Source organism: Pteropus alecto, unplaced genomic scaffold (genome assembly GCF_000325575.1).
Source record: "Pteropus alecto unplaced genomic scaffold, ASM32557v1 scaffold76, whole genome shotgun sequence".
NCBI lineage: Eukaryota > Metazoa > Chordata > Mammalia > Chiroptera > Pteropodidae > Pteropus > Pteropus alecto.
The window spans coordinates 3,692,610-3,701,469 of record NW_006443138.1 but is presented as its reverse complement, the minus strand read 5'-3'; the positions used below and the strand labels follow the sequence as shown (position 1 = coordinate 3,701,469).

The 8,860-nt window shown below is 33.0% G+C and overlaps 1 pseudogene; it reads right to left on the bottom strand.

The window, feature by feature from the left end:
- Positions 1-819: 819 nt before the first annotated feature.
- Positions 820-938, bottom strand: LOC112472357 (annotated as a pseudogene).
- Between the last annotated feature and the right edge of the window lie 7,922 nt (positions 939-8,860).

Sequence of the window (8,860 nt, the reverse complement as noted above, 5' to 3'; positions counted from 1 at the left end):
CTTTTTGTATAGACAGCACTACTGAATCTAAATATTCCATTTAAATAGCAGAGATTGTCAGATTAGATTTTAAAAATCTAATTTGAGTAATTTGATTTTAAAAATCTAATCTGACAATCTCTGCTATTTAAATGGAATATTTAGACATTTATATTAATGTAATTAAAGATATGGTTGGCTTTAAGTCTACTATTTTTGCCATTTGTTTTCTATTTGTTACATCTCTTCTACGTTCCTTCTACACCCTCTCTTTTGGATTGTGTATGTTTTAGTATTCCATTTTATTTCCATTATGTTTATTAACTCCACCTCTTTATTTTATTTTTAGTGTTTTTTCTAGGATTTGAAGATTCATCTTTAACTTAGTATAGTCTATCTTCAAATAATATTGTACCACTTCACATACCATGAAGAACCTTATTGTCATATACTTCTGTTTCTTCCAACTTATTCTTTGTGCTATTGCTGTTATATCTATTACTTTAATATATTATAAATTTCACAATACATTGTTATTTTTGTTTAAAAGAGTCAATTATTTTTAAAGAAAATTTTTAAAGGAAAAAAGATTATTTTTTTATCCACATATTTAGCATTTCTGATTTTCATCTGGTATAATTTTTCTTATATAATTTCCTTTCATATTTCTTGTAATACAGATCTTCTGGTGACAAATATTTTTCAACTTTTGTTTTAAAAGTTTTCATTTCATTTCAATCAATTAATTATTTATTTATTTTTAGGCAAGGCAACCCTTGGTTGACCTCACAGATTGCAAAAACCTTGTCAGTTTACAATCCCTTATTTTTTAGTTTTTTATGCCTACAGCACCTGATCTTTCTAGGTGATCTCCCATCCAAGTACTAACCAGGCCCGACCCTGCTTAGCTTCCGAGATTAGATGGGATCAGGCTTGTTCAGGACAGCATGGCCGTAGACTAATTTTAATTATTGAAGGACATTTTCATTGAATATAGAATTCCCGGTTGATTTTTTTTCCTTTCAGCCCTGTAAAATTCACTTTCTCTAGCTCGAATTGTTTTTAGAGAGAAATCTTAAGCTTATCCCCTGTAAATAACATGGGGCATTTTACTCTCTGTCTGCTTTAGAGATATTTCTCTTTATAACTCATTTTCAGCAATTTGATTAAGATGTGCTTTGGTGTAGTTTTCTTTGTATTTATCTTGCTTGTGGTTTGTTGAGCTTCTTGGATCTATAAGTTTATAGTTTTTAACTAATTTGGAAGTATTTCAGACGTTTGTTTTTCAAGTATTTTTTTCTTCCTCCTCTCCCTCCCTCTTTCTGGAACTCCAATTACATATATGTAGGTCTGCTTAATATTGTTTCACAGGTCATTGAGGATAGTTTTTTTCAGTCTTTTTTTCTTCTTTGTGCTTCAGTTTAGAAAATTTCTAATGTTAAATCTTTAAGTTTACTGATCTTTTTTCTATAATACCTAATCTGCTCTTGAGCCCATTTAATGAAATTTCATTTAATATATTGTACTTTTCAATGTAGAAGTTCAACTGCATCTTTTTTTATAGCTGCTGCTTCTCTCCTCACTATATTCTTCTTTTCCTTTATACCCTTGAGCATATTTAAAATTGGTGCTTGAAATTCCAGCATTTCTGTCATTTCTTGATCTTTTTCTATCGACTTGTTTGATTTCCGATTTATGTATTACCTTTTCCTGCTTCTTCACATGCCTAGTAATTTTTTATTGGGTGCTGCACATTATGAATTTTAGGTTTTGAATGTCTGGATTTAAAATTTTTTAAAAGAGTGTTGAATCTCATTTTGAAGGGAGTTAATATACTTGCATATTAATTTGATCCTTTTGAATCTTGTTTTTAAGCTTTGTTATGGTAGATCTAGGGTAGTCTTTACTCTAGAGCTATTTTTACCCTGCCACTAAAGGATTATCCTTCTGGAGTCTCTACCCAATGCCTCAGGTGTTCAACTAGCTCTCTTCACCTTGACTTGTTGAAACTCAAATGTCTCCTGGCTCTGTGTGAGCTCTGGGAAGCTTTTAGCTTATATCTTTCCAGAAGTTATTTAACCAGCTTTGTGAAGTTTCCCCTTATGAATTTTCAGCTTAGTATTCAGAAACAAAGTCAAGGCAACATTTACAAAGACTTACTGAGCTTAAAATTTTTTTTTTTTTACATAATCTCTCCTCTTAGTCCTTTGCTCCACAAATTCCAGGTGTCTCAGTCTCTCCAATCTCTGTCATCTCAGAGACTACCTTGATCTTTTAGATTCTCTCCTTATCATAGTCAGGCACTTATGAAAGTGCTTTCATAAAAAAATCCAGAGTGATCACTGGCCCTAAATAATGTTTCCTTTCTTATAGTGTTTACAAACTTACACTTCCTATTGTCTGACATCTTAAAATAAATACTTCTTATGTTTTGTCAAATTTTCTAGTTGTTTACAATGGAAGAACAAGTCTAGAGTCTAGTACCAGTTACTCTATCACAGCTAGCAGAGGAAGTTTTAGTTTCAATAATTATCTACTCATCATGGCCAATCTTCTTTCATCTATACTCCCGCCTCCACTCCTAATCCTCCTAGATACAGCACAGAAACTATCAATTTTAAATTGACAGTGGACGGGATAATTGCAAACCCACTTATGAGTGACTGAAAGAGGAGTACCACTTGAAAGTTGATTGTGTACCACAGATGCTAGAATGTACAGGTTGGGTATCAGTATCTTCTTCATCTTGCCTTCAAATCATGGTTCAGCTTATAGTCAATAAAGACACATTTTGTTGTTATTTTTAAATCATTTGAATTCACTTGTGAAGGAATTTATTAAAGTGATATTTATTTAGTTCTTCCTTTAAAAGGCCAAAATACTGTATTTGAATTATAGATTCTTAGCCTCGGTATCAGTTAATAATTATCTAAATGCTGTATTCTTATTAATTACTTATGTAACTTAATTGGTGGAATAGCTTTTAGGTAAGAAACTTTAAAGGGCTGATAATTCATCATTTGACACCTATTATTTAAATATTATCCAAATTAAGGTATTTATTAGTTAATGTTTCCCCTTAACCATTTTAATTGCATACTGTAAGTGAACTAAACATTTCCACATGTTAAAATTTCACAAAGTAGGTTCAGAAGGCTGCAAAATAAATACTATAAATGGCAGAAAGCCTTTTAACACTCTAGCCAAAACACTGACCTATTGTAAACACCTTATAAAAAACATGGGATGTATTTTCTGTCGATAGAAATGACATTATAGTAACTTTTCTTCTAGGAATGTGATATTTTTAAAAATATGTATATGTATATACATATTTGCTTTCTTAGTAAACTCAGGTAGTAGTATAATATGAGTACTAGTAGTTTATTTTACTTTAGAGGCATAATGCCAGCAACGAATGGAAAAACTTAAGCATTCACAGAATTCCTTCATTTTAGCACAAAACTAGTAAGGCCGTATGGCATTGTAAAAAATTAGTAGAATTAAGTGGCTATGCTTTAATCCTAACTGCCAATAACTTGATGGCTTTAGTTGAGATATAATTTATTTATTGACGTGAATTCTTTTCATGGCAACAAAAAGAAGTCTTTTATCTCTACCTATCTGACACTATTCACAGGCGAAGGATGCAAATGAGTCGTTCAGTCACTAGAGATGTGAACTGCACTGCAAAGCGGTGAATGTCGTCGCGGGCTTCTACCTCCGAGTTCAGTGGTTCTCAACGCTGAGACCCAACGGTAGCATTTTGGTTGTCTTATTTTCTGGGTTTTATTTGTGTTCCCCACCCACCCATTTTTAAACATTTTGAAATTTACGTACAATATAATTCACTTTTTTTTTTTGGTGTGCATGTCTATAAGGTTTGACAATTGCATGCAGTCTCCTAATCACTACGACAGTCATTATTCAGAACAGTTAACATGGCTTCCCTAAAAAACGCCCTCTTGCTGCCCCTTTGTAATTTAGCCTTCTTAGGAATCTCTAGGCTCTGGCAACTATTGATGTGTGTTCCCTGTTCTCTAGTGATTTTCCAGAATGGCACATGAATGGAATCTCTAGTGTATAGCCTTTACAGACTGACCAAAGCTGCCTTTTTTTTTTTTTTTTATAATAGATATTCTGTTATTCCCTCTTTACTATCCTTAAATAGAATCCAAAGATAAAATTATCTACTCTGACACATATAATTTCAAAATAATAAATATAATGTTCTAACATGTATAAAGGAAGCAAAAAATCAACTATAAAATGATATGTGTTCAAAATGAAAATGGTTGAGCACAACTATTCTAGACCTAATAATCAATGCTTGCATCTACTTTAATGAAAAGTTTAGTTTTAAGGGAAGTGAGCAGATCACAAGCTATTATGTGTAAAAGTACAGGGAAATGTAAAAAGCAGAGGTGTGATGTGATTTTTCCAAAATGTGAATAATTCTTGGTAAAGATCCAAACAAAACTAAGTACAGTCTTACTTTTCACAGAATCTTACTATTCCCAGTAGTTGCATTTCTGGAAAATTCAGTGTATATTAAAACTATGTGTTTACATGTAAAATGGAGCTAGGTTTCCAGGTTCAGATAATTATAAACAGGTTTTCATCTACATGAATCCCTAGTGAGGTAATCAAAAGATGTGTAGACTATGGGACAATTCATGTATAGTCCTGTCTCATGTGTAGGAGGACATCTACCATTCCTGACTTACACCTTGTAAGAGTTCAAAGCACCCTCCAAAAAATACCCCCACAAATTTCAAAAATACCTCCTGATGGGTGGCCATTGGGGCTCAGTGGCTAAGATGAAATAACTCTCATGCCATCCAGTACTCTCATCTAGGATCAATGTTCACCAATCTTCTGATTAGCATTTGTATTCTGCACATACTCTCATACTAGGAAAGAATGTCTTAGAGTGCTGACTTTTGCATTCTAGTCTCCAGAAATATATTCCCTATAATGGAGATTAAGAAATTATGCTTTTGGTTTGTCCCAGTTCTGTTTTGAGTTTGCTTAGCCTGAAACAGTCCCTGAGATCCTGATCAACTTGGAAGTAACAAAACTGAGATTTGTCTGCACAAAATTAACTTCCTATTTTATGTTAACTCTGCCAAGATATTGTCCTCTCAATAGGTCTTACTTTCACAATTAGCTGAGCTCCCCTGAAATTTTGAATGTGCCCTTTTAAAAATTCATGAGCGCACAGTTTTAAGGTTACTATGAGCACAAATACTATTCAGTATTTTACCTAAATAAAGCCAGTCACGTAATCTGGCATGGTCTGATGTAGATTATTCCTATAAGTGGAAAGAAAATGTATCATGGTACATGGAACAATGCTTCAGGAAACTTGAGTATTCTTAAGAATGGGTGCAAGATAGAAGAATTCAACTCTTACTATGGTTATCAGTTATCAATAAAGCAACTTCCACAATTGATCTTATAAAATTCTTGGTACATGTTTTAAATTATAAGGATTTTTCATTTTTTGTTTGTGGGAAAAATTTTTAGAGTCACAATATTCTCTGAAATCTTAGTTGATATTGCTAGAGTAGCACAGATGATGAAGCTGGATCTATGTTCTCATTGTCCATTAATGGTAAAGTTTTTATTGCAATGCCCAAAGGACAAAGCAAAATTTCCTCTGGGAATAAGTTATATGGTTCCATGTAAATTAGTGATAAATGTCCAAGGCATTCATGCCATTAGAATAGTCTGAGTTAAGAGTAAATTTTTGCAGACTTCCTGTAGTAACTTGGAAGAGGCTAGTGACTTACAAGAGGGAAACAAACATAGCCATTTGTATCCAAATATTGCATTAAATCTTTCAATATATATTTAACAGATACCACATTTCAGGCACTTTAAAGCCAGAAGTATTCTTTAAGCTGAATCTGATTTGAGCAACTAATCAAACAAAGTGTTTTCAAAAACTTGTATTCAATAGATGGGAGAAGTGGGGCTATCTCAATTCCACAATCTACATTCTTTCCATTACTCTACAATGCTTCCTAAGGGTATTAAAAGCCTGAAAAGAAGGCGACATTTTGTGGAGACGATAAATATTTTGTAAACATGGCTCCAAACAGCATGTAATTCCTTGGTTTTCTTGCAAAAATGAGAGAAGTTTTTGTAAAACTTGCTTTTATCAAGCTCGTAGATAGCTAAACTTTAATAACATTCTTCGAGACTCTCGGTTATCATTAATGGGGGTATAAAACACTTTGATTCAAATTCTTTGCTTGAAAAAAGTCCATTAAATATTTTCAAACAAAGGCAAATAGCTTTATGACTTTTCCTGACTGATACATATTTATTATAAAAGATTTAGATAATACAATCAAATGATATAAAGAAGAAAGTGAAAATCTGAAGTATCTTAAATATCTAAAGTTAATCACTGTTCACATAAATAGTGTCTAGATATGTTAACATACAGAGACGTATTTTAAACCATACTGTAATTATTCTGTTAATTATACCGTAATCACCCATGCTATTTGTACCTTTTCTTTTTAAAATAATGAGGGCTTATTTTTATGTCAATAAATTCCATTATCCACCATTTTAACTTGCAGCATGACATTCTGTTGTATGCTCACTTGTTCAGTTTTGATGGTCATTGTTTCTAATTCTTTAATATTACAAAGTCTGTCAAGAACATTACTGTTCAAACGTTTTATGCATATCTAATTATTTCGTAAATACTCATAAGTAGAATTTCCTGTTAAGAGTATGCCTATCTAAAATGTTGATACAAGATACTATATTGCTTTCTAGAAAGATTGCACCAATCCTTACATTCACCAACAGCAAATGCCATCAATGATTTTCATCTTTGCTCTAGTAAAGGGCAAAAGAGAAAATCTCATTGTTTTTATTTGCATTTCTGTGATTACCAGTGAAGTTGGATATCTTTTATGACTGTAGTTTTTCATTTATTTGTATGTGTATGTCAATTACCTGAAGCTTTACCCATTTTTCTATTAGAATATTCATTTTTTTAAATTTTGGCAAGAATTGCCTTATATTAAGGATTTTAACCCAACATTTCCCCTCAAGACATCATTTATCTTTTAACGTTGTTTCTTGTATCTTGTATAGATATAGATATAGTTATAGATTTATAGATATGTATATGGATATATATGTAGCTATATGCATACAAAGATGTGAAGATAAAAAATATATATCTTTGGTACATATATTATATGCCTATAAATATATCTATATATACATATCTTCAGTGTTTTTGCTTAGAAAGATTGCCAAATGTTCGCCTAACTTTTTTTCTGAATGTTTCCAAACCATCACACTTTTAAGATTTTCTTTTACCAAGTGATATACACACTGGACGTCTTCATTCCACCCCTCAGCTCTTTGCCATCCCACAGCCTCACCAGACAGAGAAAGACTCAGGGAAGGAAGGAGTAAGGGTTACTTTATCGTGGTAGCAGTCACATTCCTACTGACGCTCAAACAATTTTGTCAAAAGGATAGCTGAGAAGGGTGTGTCTGCTCCTGCTCCAGGCTAAACGGCCCCATCAAAGCTAAATGTCAAAATTGTCTTGCTGCTTTTTGAAGCACATTCTGAATTAAGCTTCTTCATATAGTATTTCTGTTACTCATGGACTTTTCCATTGCTTCAGGAGTCTGTGCTCTAGAATGTCTATGTCTGTGATAACTTTCTGGATATAGAAATGGTTGAAGAACTAGAACTCAGATTAGCAAATAAGTCAGAGAGAAGAGAGAAGAATCAAGGGAGAAAGGTTCATAATTCTCCGGAGGCTTCAGAGATCAGTGATCACAATAAGAAAATCCTCCCATTCCTCTGTCCCGAGGATGGTCTCAGATCTACAGGTGAGCGATCAGCTCCACACCCAGGCCTTGAATCTTAGCTATTCAGACCACTGCTATTCGAACTCATAAAATACCAGCTACTGGTGGGGATTTGCAGTTTACAAAGTGTTTCACATAAATTATGTAGTTATTGTTGCAATGACACATTTGTATTCTGAATTCCTCTTTTGTGTGTGTGTGTGGATTTGTAGAATTTCTTTATTCTGGATAAAAGTCCTATACATCCAAGTATCTTCTCCTACTCTATGGCTGGTCTTTTCACTCTCAATCCTATCTTTCAATAAATAAGTCAGAGAGAAGAGAGAAGAATCAAGGGGTGAAGGACTACATTTTCATATAGTCCAATTTACCAATTTTTTTTCTTTTACGGTTAGTGCTTTTTGTGTCCTGAAGAAACATCAATTCTTTTTATTTCTTTATAAAAATTTTAAACAAAGTTAATGGAATATAATTGATATATAAGAAACTGCACATATTTAAAATGCATGATTTAAGCCTTTGGGGGTGGTGGACCGTTATCTTGATTGCGATGATAGTTTTGTGGTTGAATACATATGTTAGAACATCAATTTTAATAGTTCAATAATATTTCACTCTGTGAAGGTAGTCTAATTTGTTTTCCATTCCTCAAATTTTGGGCAATAAAACTGTTTTTCTTTTTCCTCCTATCATAAAAAATAGCTCTGTTAAGTGTCATAACAGCAACAGCATGGGTGAACAGAAAATAATGGATATGGTTTGCGGAAGACAAGACACGCTAGGTTGCTTGGCAATGCCATCATGTGAGGAAAGGAGCAAGAGTGTTGCCTGGGATGATGAAGAATACCCAAGCTGTGCTGTGCTTCAGTAATGAGCTGTCATGTGTTGTGATGTACAGTTCTTAAGTGTTAAAGTATGCAAGCAGCATAGCAAGAGGTGCTGGCTTAAGGTTTTGACAGCTGCCTACTTTAGGAGAAACTGACTGAAGTAGAAAAAAACGACCTTTCTCTCTTCTCAAAAATGT